Below are 9777 nucleotides of genomic sequence, written 5' to 3' on the forward strand. Positions count from 1 at the left end.
GGCGGTGGCGGAGGCGGCCTCGCGGGAGGCGGCCTCGCGAGAGACGGCGGGAAAGGGGGGCGGGGCGGGAAGGCCGCGCCCCCTGCGCTCCCTCACGCTCCCTCACGCTCAGCCTCAGCTTCGGCTGCCTCGGCCTGAGGCGGAGTCATTTCTTCTCGCCGTGCCGGGGCAGGCTGTGAGAGCAAGCCCCTAGTATTCCCACATGCGATCTCCGTTCCAGTGGGCCGCCCCGGTTCAGCGGCATCGCTGCCTGCCCAAGGGGGCTGTCACCTCTTCGCCCCCGCAGCAGTCTGGTTAATCAGAAACTCCTCGCCGGAGAGGTGCAGCCTTGTCTGCTCCCGTGCCCGGGCGTCACTCCACGGTGCTTAGGCCCCGTCGTCTAAAGTCCAGCGCCTGAATCGGTGTGGAGGTTGTCACTGCCCAGTTCCCTCACAGGCAGCCGAGGCTCCGCGTCAGAGCCCATCACAGGGCCAGAAGGCAGCGATCCCACCACATCCTGACCTCGTCAGCGGACTGGACAAACTGGGATGCCTGTGGGCGCTCAAAAGTGTCACTTGGTACCTGAAGAGCTAGCCCAAAGGTGCTCCAAAACTTCACAAGTAAAAATCTGTATGTCTAGTTTTGATACTCCTGAAATAGGACATCCAGCCCTGAAGATGCTCAACGTAGAAGGCCTGGTAGTGGTTGCTCATTTAATCAGACTGACTGCTCAAACCTCACATACTTACAGAATTAGACTCAGAAAGCAACCTATATAAAGTGAAATGGCTTTTTGTCAGATGTTGTCCCACATGCTTCTGCCGTGAGGTCACTCAAGTCCGCAGAGCGTATAAAGGTTTATCCTGGCTCCATGTTTCCAAACCGCACCCTGGCACTTTGGGGTGGAAAAGTATGTGCAGAGCTGCAGCGTCTTGTCCAGTCCTTTCCAATCTTGTTACTCTTTCCTGTGCCTACGATTTTGGAACCTCTCAGATTGAAAACTAGGTAATTAAAAAAAAATAATACTGTTTCCAGCTGCATATCTGCCCCTGATTTGCCGTGCCAGTTTTTGTGCTTTTTTCTGGCATGACTTTTTTTTTTTTTTTCCTTTTGAATGTTTCTCTCTTGCTGTTGCTGGGCAGAAAATCTATACAAGTTATAAATTAAGCTGACTGACTGCAGAATGAATGAAGTATAAAAGTGTAATTCAAAAGATTAAATCATAGGTATAGAGAATTAAAGCATCTACGGTTACAATAAAACAATGCCTTGTTAAAAGCAGGGAAACTGCATTTATTTAACAAGAAAAAAATTTAAGCTGGCAATCATTTCAACAGCCATTTCGTGTGCTTAACTGACAGCATCACAAAGGCATATCTGAAACGGAGGCTTTCTTGCAGGATAAGTTTTAGCTATCTGTAACTTACAGCTTGCTAATGATACAAAGTGCCTGCTGCAAGGGTTTTAGCATGGTGTATCTCAGAACCTCTCTGCTATACCTGCACAGACACAGGCTTAACTTCAGCTATGAAAACTTCTTCCTGCTCCAAGGGAGAGGCTGTTCGGAACTGTGAGGAGTGCAATTGCCTCATGATGGTTCTCATTCCGGACCATCATCCCTCCTAACTCTAATTTCAGGCTTTTTTAAGGTCTTACTTCCCATATATATCTCTGTGTCTTGGTATCTACTGCTGATTCATAAACCTACCTTTAATGCTTACCTCTTTTTTTTTGGGGGGGGAGGGGGGTATGATATATTATCTACAGTACATCAAGCTATTTGCTGCCAAAAAAGCACCTTGGATTTCTGGTTAATCTCAGTTTTCTTTTTATTCCCACAGAACTTTTAATTAATATGAAGTTTGAGGAACACTAGTTTGGAGGAGTGCCTCCCAGGACAGCTGAGCATGCAGCAGCAAATTGGTGTGCAGCACGGAGAGCAAACTGGTCACTTCAAGCAGGTCAATAAGAAAGGACTGAGGGATGGAAGGTGGATCCAGGGAATGTGTCCTCCATTGAGAGCTGAACCATGGAGCACACAACCTGTCAAGACTGAATCTTATGTGTGACAAGTTTATTTGCAGTCATCAGTACAGCAGGAAAACAGGAGAGATGCAAAGTGGCTGAATCAAAGGAAGATGAGGGAATGGAAGGGAAGGTTCAAAAGGTTTGTGTTTTAGGTTAGCATCTGTCAACTGTAGGACAGGCTGCAAAAAGAAGCATTTCAGAAGCATGCAGTAAAGTCACAGCCCCTTAGGTACCAACTGCTATTTTGAGTAGAGCAGGGTTTCAGAGTCATTACCACTTAGTTTTCTGTTGTGAAGGATGTTGCATGCAAGTAGAGTGGTTTCCTTTTCAACCGAAGCCAAACCAAGGACATCTCATTAGCCTCTTTTCCTGCCTCCTCCTCTTCTTTTACCCAACAGTGTGAGCTAATACAGCAGTGTGGATGCTGAAAACTTACTTCAAAAACCAGATGGATACATTCATGAAACAAAAATGCATCATGAGCTATTAAATGCAAAACTCACCTCTTGTTATATGTGAGAGATGTTCCTGTAGATAAAGATGGTATTCTGAAATGTTTGCTTTGTTCTGCTTTATGTATCTTCTCTTGGCCCCTGATGCAGGGCACTGATTTAGGTGGTGTTCCACTCTTTCTGGTACATATTTTATTATACCCTTGTATTCACTTATTCCTGGCTATTTATTGGCATTTGTGCAATTTCATTGTTTTGGGCACAGAGTCAGTCACCCCTGAATCCATAAGAAGATGTCTCACCGCTATGACAGGGTTAATATGTGCTCGACTTGCAAAGCTACATGTAGACAACTGACCTACTGCCAAGCATGTCACAAATTATCTCTAGTCACACTGCCTTCTGCAAAGCAGAAATTGAAGTGTCACTGGAAGTCTGACCAAGTGTCTGTTCTGTGAACAAACTGTTCAAAGATTGTGCTCTGGAGCCAGGGTGAATCCTTTTAGCTTCTCGGGGAGAGAGGGTAGAATACAAACCACAATTACCTCAGCTGTTGTGTTCATTAGGAGAAAGGAAGGCAGGAGAGGAGAAAGGAAAGAAGGACAGAGCAAGCTTCCATAGAGGAATCCAAGTAGGATAGAAAAGTGCCCTAGCAGTATGTTAGGAGCCATTTCCTAGATCAGCTACAGATGGTAGCATGCTGAAGGCTCTGAAGTGACCTCCCTTTTCATCCAGTCAGCTTCAGCACTGAATGTGGGTTCAAAATATAAGGAATATGGGTCTTGTACCATACAGCATCACATATTTTCAAGGCAGGTTCAGCTAAAATCCACCCACAAATACATGAGTCATAACTCAGAAGCACACTCCAGTGTAGACGTATCCTGAGTCACTTCCATCTCAGAAGCTTATAAATATTTAGTTAGCCACTTAGCTTTTAATTTAGTAGAACAACAAAGATTCATTAGACAAATCTCCAGGATCTATCTATTGCTAACAAGCTTCTTAAATAATTCCACTCTTGCATGTCCCTTTTCATTTCTATACAACTCAGAATTATTTGACACATATAACTTAAAAAGTGGAACTAAGAACTAATTTCTCCTTCTGTAATTAATTGCATCTGTTTCAAATACAGGCAGTGTTCATTGCAAGAATGTATTTTCATTTTAGCAGTAACTGATGAACCTTAATAAGGGCATGTCTCTCATGATGTGGAATGGCATATAGCTGTACCTAAAGACCATTGTCAATCTCCTGGTCCAGCAAACTGTGCTGGAATCAGTGGGGATGCACCTGGACACATAGATATGTTAAATGGAAAGTACACCAATACATCTGGTTGCCCAGAGAAATTGTGGACATCTCATCCCTGGAAGTGTTTAAGACCAGGCTGGATGAGGCTTTGAGCAATCTGGTCTAGTGGGAAGTGTCCCTGCCCATGGCAGTGGGATTGGAACTAGATGATCTTTAAGGTCCCTTCAACTCAAGCCATTGTATGATTCCCTATTTTTTTTTTTAAGAAGAGCTGAGGTTTGGAAAAAAAAAAAAAAGGCTTGCTTGTATCTCTGTATTTTTGGCAGTGGCAGGAGGGGTGGAGAATGGTCATATTTAAAGATATAGCATTAGGAAAAACTAATTGTTAGTGTTTTATAAATGGATACATTCGTTGTTATGACTACAAGTGTTCGAGTTAAAAATAATTGTTATATAAAAACGTGATTCTTGTGTTTACATCTCTCCAGTTAAAAGATTCAGCCAGAATTCAGCCCCTGGTTGCTTTACAGACCAGCTTTCACTGCAGACTGTGCAGACTGCTGGAGTCCCATGAATCACATCCTGAGCAGCACTCCTCTCTGGCAGAGCTGTTTGAACCCTGCGACTGAAAGGCAATCAGCAAAGATGCAAAGTAGGTTGGCTTGATGCATTCTTTTCTCCCCTTGGTCAGCAGGACTTTTTATGCTTGCTCTTTTGGTTGATTGATTTTTATTTCAGCAATTCATGTGTGCTGATGCCACATATAGGTAGTTTTAAATGTTGATATACCCAAAGATCTATTCATGTCTTCACTGTACTGTGGGGAAGACTGTATCCTTCTATATTCAACAAGGACACTAGGTTCCTTTTCCCTGAGGTCTAGGTAGAAGACTTGGCATCCTCACCAACAGGGAAATTGTTGGTGCAAGAACACGTGGGTAGTGGCAGAATTAATGTCTGTCAGGAAGAACAGAGACATAGGTAAACTTGGCAATGGGACAAAGGAAAGGATTGTGTAAAGACCAAGTCAACAGAATAATTCTGGTGGCCTCAGTATAGGTGATAGTAGGAGGAAGGCCTTTCCAAAGAAAGAATTTTGCAACTACAAAGGCAGAATGCAACCACCTTCAAAAACCCTCAAATCTAAACAAATGAGATGGAGAGGTAAGTTTTCTCTCACTGTAATGTATATTCTTATTACCCTGAAATTGCCATTCATGCTATTTACTGTAGCATGAAGGGCTTGATCAAAAGCAAGCGTCACAGGGAGCAGAACCCTGATGAACACCCAGCCTCACAGAGCTGACTTGTCATTTTCCAGTGAATAATAAAGAACTTAGCTAGGACATTTATTATGCCATTATCAGAGCAAGGTACCAAAACAAGAGCTGTGTCTGGTTTTGGATGCTTTCCTATAAAATTTCTGATGTTGATGGCAACTCAGAACACTACACAAGCAATCAACATTGTATTAGGGTTTTTGGAAGGTCTAAAATATGAGAAGTTTCTACTTAGCTTAACAAATAGAGGTGATTTTAAAACTGGAGGTGATCTTTTTTTCTTCCAGACGCAAAGGACAATTTAGCATTCTGAAAACTATCTTGTAGAAGATTCAGAATTGTATAAGGTCTTAGAATACTAAGTTTTATGAAGTAGCTGGTGGCATGGATATGAGTTGGTTTGAAATGTCATTGCCTTGTGGACCCAGCTGTCTGTTCTTGTTTTCGGGTGCTTGATTAAAATTGCTGCCTGACTTGGACCAGGTGGGGATTCTGCCTGACTCATGTATATTTATAGCATTTTAAAGAGATTTTTTTTTTCACCTGGGGAATTGAGCAGAGGATTATCTGCTTAGGTCTGTATGAATATGCATTCCACATTATCTTCATATGCAGCAATCATGAGGTCAGAAATGCAGGCTGTGGTAGGAAGGAAAAGCAATTTTTTCTCTGGGCAGCCTGTTCCAGTGGTTCATCACCTGCATCTGGAAGAATTTCTTCCTAATATCTATTGCAGCTTCTTCCAGTTTTAAGCCACTACCCCTTGTCCTCTCACTCCATGCTTTTGTGTAAAGTCCTTCTCCAGCTCTCCTGTAGCCCCTTCAAAAACTGGAAGGCCTCCCCAGAACCTTATCTCCTCTAGGCTGAACAACTCCAGCTCCCTCAGCCTGTCTTCACAGCAGAGGTGCTCCAGCCCTCTGATCATCTGATGGGCCTCCTCTGGAGTCTGGTCCTCTACCTTAACTGCATCACTGTTAGAGACTAATACAGCAACAGATGTTTAATGAAACATTTTAATGGTGCCACACATATTAAAGTACATCACCTGCATCCCACTGTGATTTTGGTGGCATAGCAGAGAAGATGAATGCAGCAGTGGCATAGGTACCAGAAAGTCATTAAGTTGCACATTCTGACAGCTTTCCTAGGTCCTTGTGATTGCTAGCTACAGCCCTTTGCAGCTGGAATAAACACTCCAAGTCAAAGCAAAACAAGTAGCTACTAGAGTCAGTAAGGCCTCAGTGTTCACACATAAACATAATTCCTGAAAACAATTCAAAATCTGAAAGTATGAATCTGTCTCCTGATTCCATGTCTTGTTTTAATTTTTACTTTTTCTCTTTTTTTCATTCTCCTTGGAGGGTTTGTAGGAAAGAAAACATTCATTATGAGTGGTGTTTCCTTAGAAAAAGAATCAATGATGTCTGTTGAGGTAAATCCCTTTCCTTCCTATTTTGCTCTGCAGCTGTTTGCAGTTCAGGCCTTACTGCATTTTGGATGCTCTGGCACATCTCCCCTCTTCCAGTACAGGAAGCTGTGAAGTCATTCTTTTTGTCATTTTGGAAAGAAAAACCCAGTATTTGCCAAGGATCATACAGGTTTTTTAATTGCAGAAGTAATACCAGACTGCAAAGATTGCATCCCAGTTTTCTGTGCTCTTGGCTTTGCTCATGTGTGAGACAGGAAGAAATTCTTCCCCATGAGGGTGTGAGGCACTGGGACAGGTTGTCCAGAGAAGTTTTGCAGGCTCCAGCCCTGGAAGTGTTGAAAAGCAGGTTGGATGGGGCCTTGAACAACCCAGTCTAGTAGGAGGTGTCCCTCTGCATGACAGGGGTGATTGGAACTAGATCATCTTTAAGGTCCCTTCCAGCTCAAACCAGTCTATGATTCAATGATTCACAAAAATAGTCATCCTTTTCAGAACCAGATGGTAATCTTTCTTCCCTGGCTTATGTATTTCAAGTCAAACTCCTCTGCTGTTGCTTTAGAAAAACAAGTTCAGTCTCTTAAGAGGCCACCTGTACTTGCAGCGTCCTGGTTTGCTCTGTGGAGGGGTCATTGATAACCTCCTGTGGCTTTGCAGCGACATCTCGTGGCCTCATTGACCTGGAAACGTGTCAGAGATTCCTCTTCTAGGGTGGAGAAGGTCTCACGTGAATGATTTCATACCATGAGGAGGTAGGATACCCTTTGAAAACCAATTCATTAACTGTGTTTATTTAGACAAGTGACATTGTCAACATGATCAGTAACTGTACAAAAAAAAAAAAAAAAAGGTTAGAAATTGTTTCAGAATCTAAATACAATTCACAGATTACATCAGGTTGGAAGGGATCCTCAAAGGTCATTTTGTCTAATCCCCCTGCAATGAACAGGGACACCTCAAACTAGACCAGGCTTCCCAGGGCCACTTGAAGGCTAATCTTGAATGTCTCCCTGATCTTTTTTTTAAAATTTATTTCTTATTTTAACAAGCACTTCTACTATATAAAAATATTCTCTTTTCCCTCATGGTATATGAACAGCCTACATTAAAAATAACCCACAACAGTTAAATCTACTGTAAAAGTAAAACTTTTTTTTTTCTGATGTAACTAATCCAACATATTACATGTCAAAGGAATAGGTAAAAGCATTTCAAACAGAACATGATTTTTTTACATTGACAACTGCATTTCATCCAGTAAACATTTACATGACTAAATTCAACAGAAAACTCTCCAAGCTGCCTTACTAAGTTTGAAAGCCATGGGGGAAAAAAGTATAGAGAAGTTAATGAGGAGAGGTTAACACTTTTTGAAATTAACTGAGACAAAGTGAACAGCCAGTCCAAGGTTAGTGTGGCTGTTGTACTCCTTTTAGACAGGCTTCTGGAGTTATATTTGAAAGTTCCAGCTTCAGGTTCTAATTTTGCTTTGTTTTGAACACTGAGCATTCAATGAAAAGTTCTTTATATGAAAAACACCCACAGATGATGGATAAGACAAAATCCAAACTGTTGGGAAAGACTCCCATTGTTTCACCAAATCACAGATGTGGAGGGCAGCACTTCACTTGGGAGGGGATTACTTGAGGGTCTTTCTGCAGCTTTGGAGTATTCTGCTGCACAACTTTCCATACTCTGGTGTGGGGCCTTGCTGAACTTTATCAATGAACCCCAAAACCTTTACTCCAGTTAGAGTATTTGGAGACAGGTGCACAGAACCCAAGACTGCCACAACTGGTAGTAGTGGCAGTTTTGAGGCTCTTACAGATAGATTTTTCTAGTTCAGCAGAGTAGTACTGTAGATATTTGCCCTTCTTGAGACTGCAGTACTTTGAACAGCATAATAAGACAAACAAATTGCGGTTGCAAACATCCAGTCACAATTTGTCTAGTGCACAAATATACCAAAGATCTCAAATAATTTCTCTCAGGCTAAAGTAAAAGAAGTGCCCACAGTCTAAAATAGGAGAATGCTCCTTCTACTCCTGTTTAAACACTCACCAACTAAACAGCAGTGGAAGTACTGAGGCCACACAAACTAAACTACAGAGACAATCTAAGGTAGCAATATGCAGCAGATCCACAATCTGTCACCTCTCAGTTTACAGAAATTAACTTTACAAAAAATATTTGTGTGTCCTTTGAAGTAAAGCAGAGTTCTTGCAAGGAGGAGAGTGGAAGAGGGCACTGTGGTATGCTGACTTCCAAAGCCCAAGTGGAAGAGCAGTGTGTGACTAAACCCCTGAAAGGGAACAAAGAGAATTCACACAGGAATCACAATAAAATGCTGGGCATTTGTCCCTAGCTAAAAACTCTGCTGTGTGGTTCTTGTTTGCTGTGAGGTAATGAATCACCAGTAGCAGAAGGATGGGGAAATGGTAGCTGTGCAGAGAATAGGGAGCTTTCAGGCTAAAATTGGTGGGATCTTCCAAAATGAGTGTGCTGCTGAGTGGAGGGCTTTCTAATGGCTTGTCTAAGAGAGCTCACTGCAGGGAGAGGTTGGACTACATGACTTTTAAAGTTACCTTCCAACCTAAAGCCTTCTTTGATTCTATGATTTTGTGATTTTATGAACCATGTAGGAACTCTCCTGTCCCAGTGGCTGGTCTTCATGGCAGAGTCTGCTGGTGCTTCCTCCTAAACTTAGCCCAGCTGTGCAATCACACAAAGCAAATTCAAGCCCTGTTGATAATAAATGCCTCAGAATAATGAAAATTGATGTTACACAGGGATTTCTGTGTCCAGGGATTCATCCATGTCTCTCCTCTATACCCTCCACAACCTTCCCAGGCACTTAGAAAGGCTCAGTTCTCCAATAGCAATGGGCTTAAAATGCTGAGCCTAGGATATATTCCTCTGCAGGCAACTCCATACTCTCCCAGTGAATTCCATATCCATTTCCTGCATACATTTTGTTCAACAGAAGCAGAAATCAGCCATGTGTGGAAGCTGAAACTGTTCCATGTAGTTCCTCAGCAGAAACACACTGTTAAGACAGTGCACTCTGTGTCTCAGATGGATTTCAGTGATGACACTGGACTTTGATGTAGAATTAAATTTACCTGTTAACTGTACTGGTATTCTTTCAGTGAATTGCACTTGAAAGTAATTGCACTGTATTGTAGCTGCATTTTTGTAATGCCATTCAGATCCCACTCTTCTCATGATGTCTTTGCAGCGTGGTTTGCTCAGCCCCAGTCACACACAGGTCTTAGGCTGTGGCTATCTTCTCAAACACTTTGTAACTAGAAGTTCTTGTGTTATTAAAAAGCCATTACCTCCTGGACTTCTTAGC

This window comes from Indicator indicator, chromosome 13 (genome assembly GCF_027791375.1).
Source record: "Indicator indicator isolate 239-I01 chromosome 13, UM_Iind_1.1, whole genome shotgun sequence".
Taxonomy (NCBI): domain Eukaryota; kingdom Metazoa; phylum Chordata; class Aves; order Piciformes; family Indicatoridae; genus Indicator; species Indicator indicator.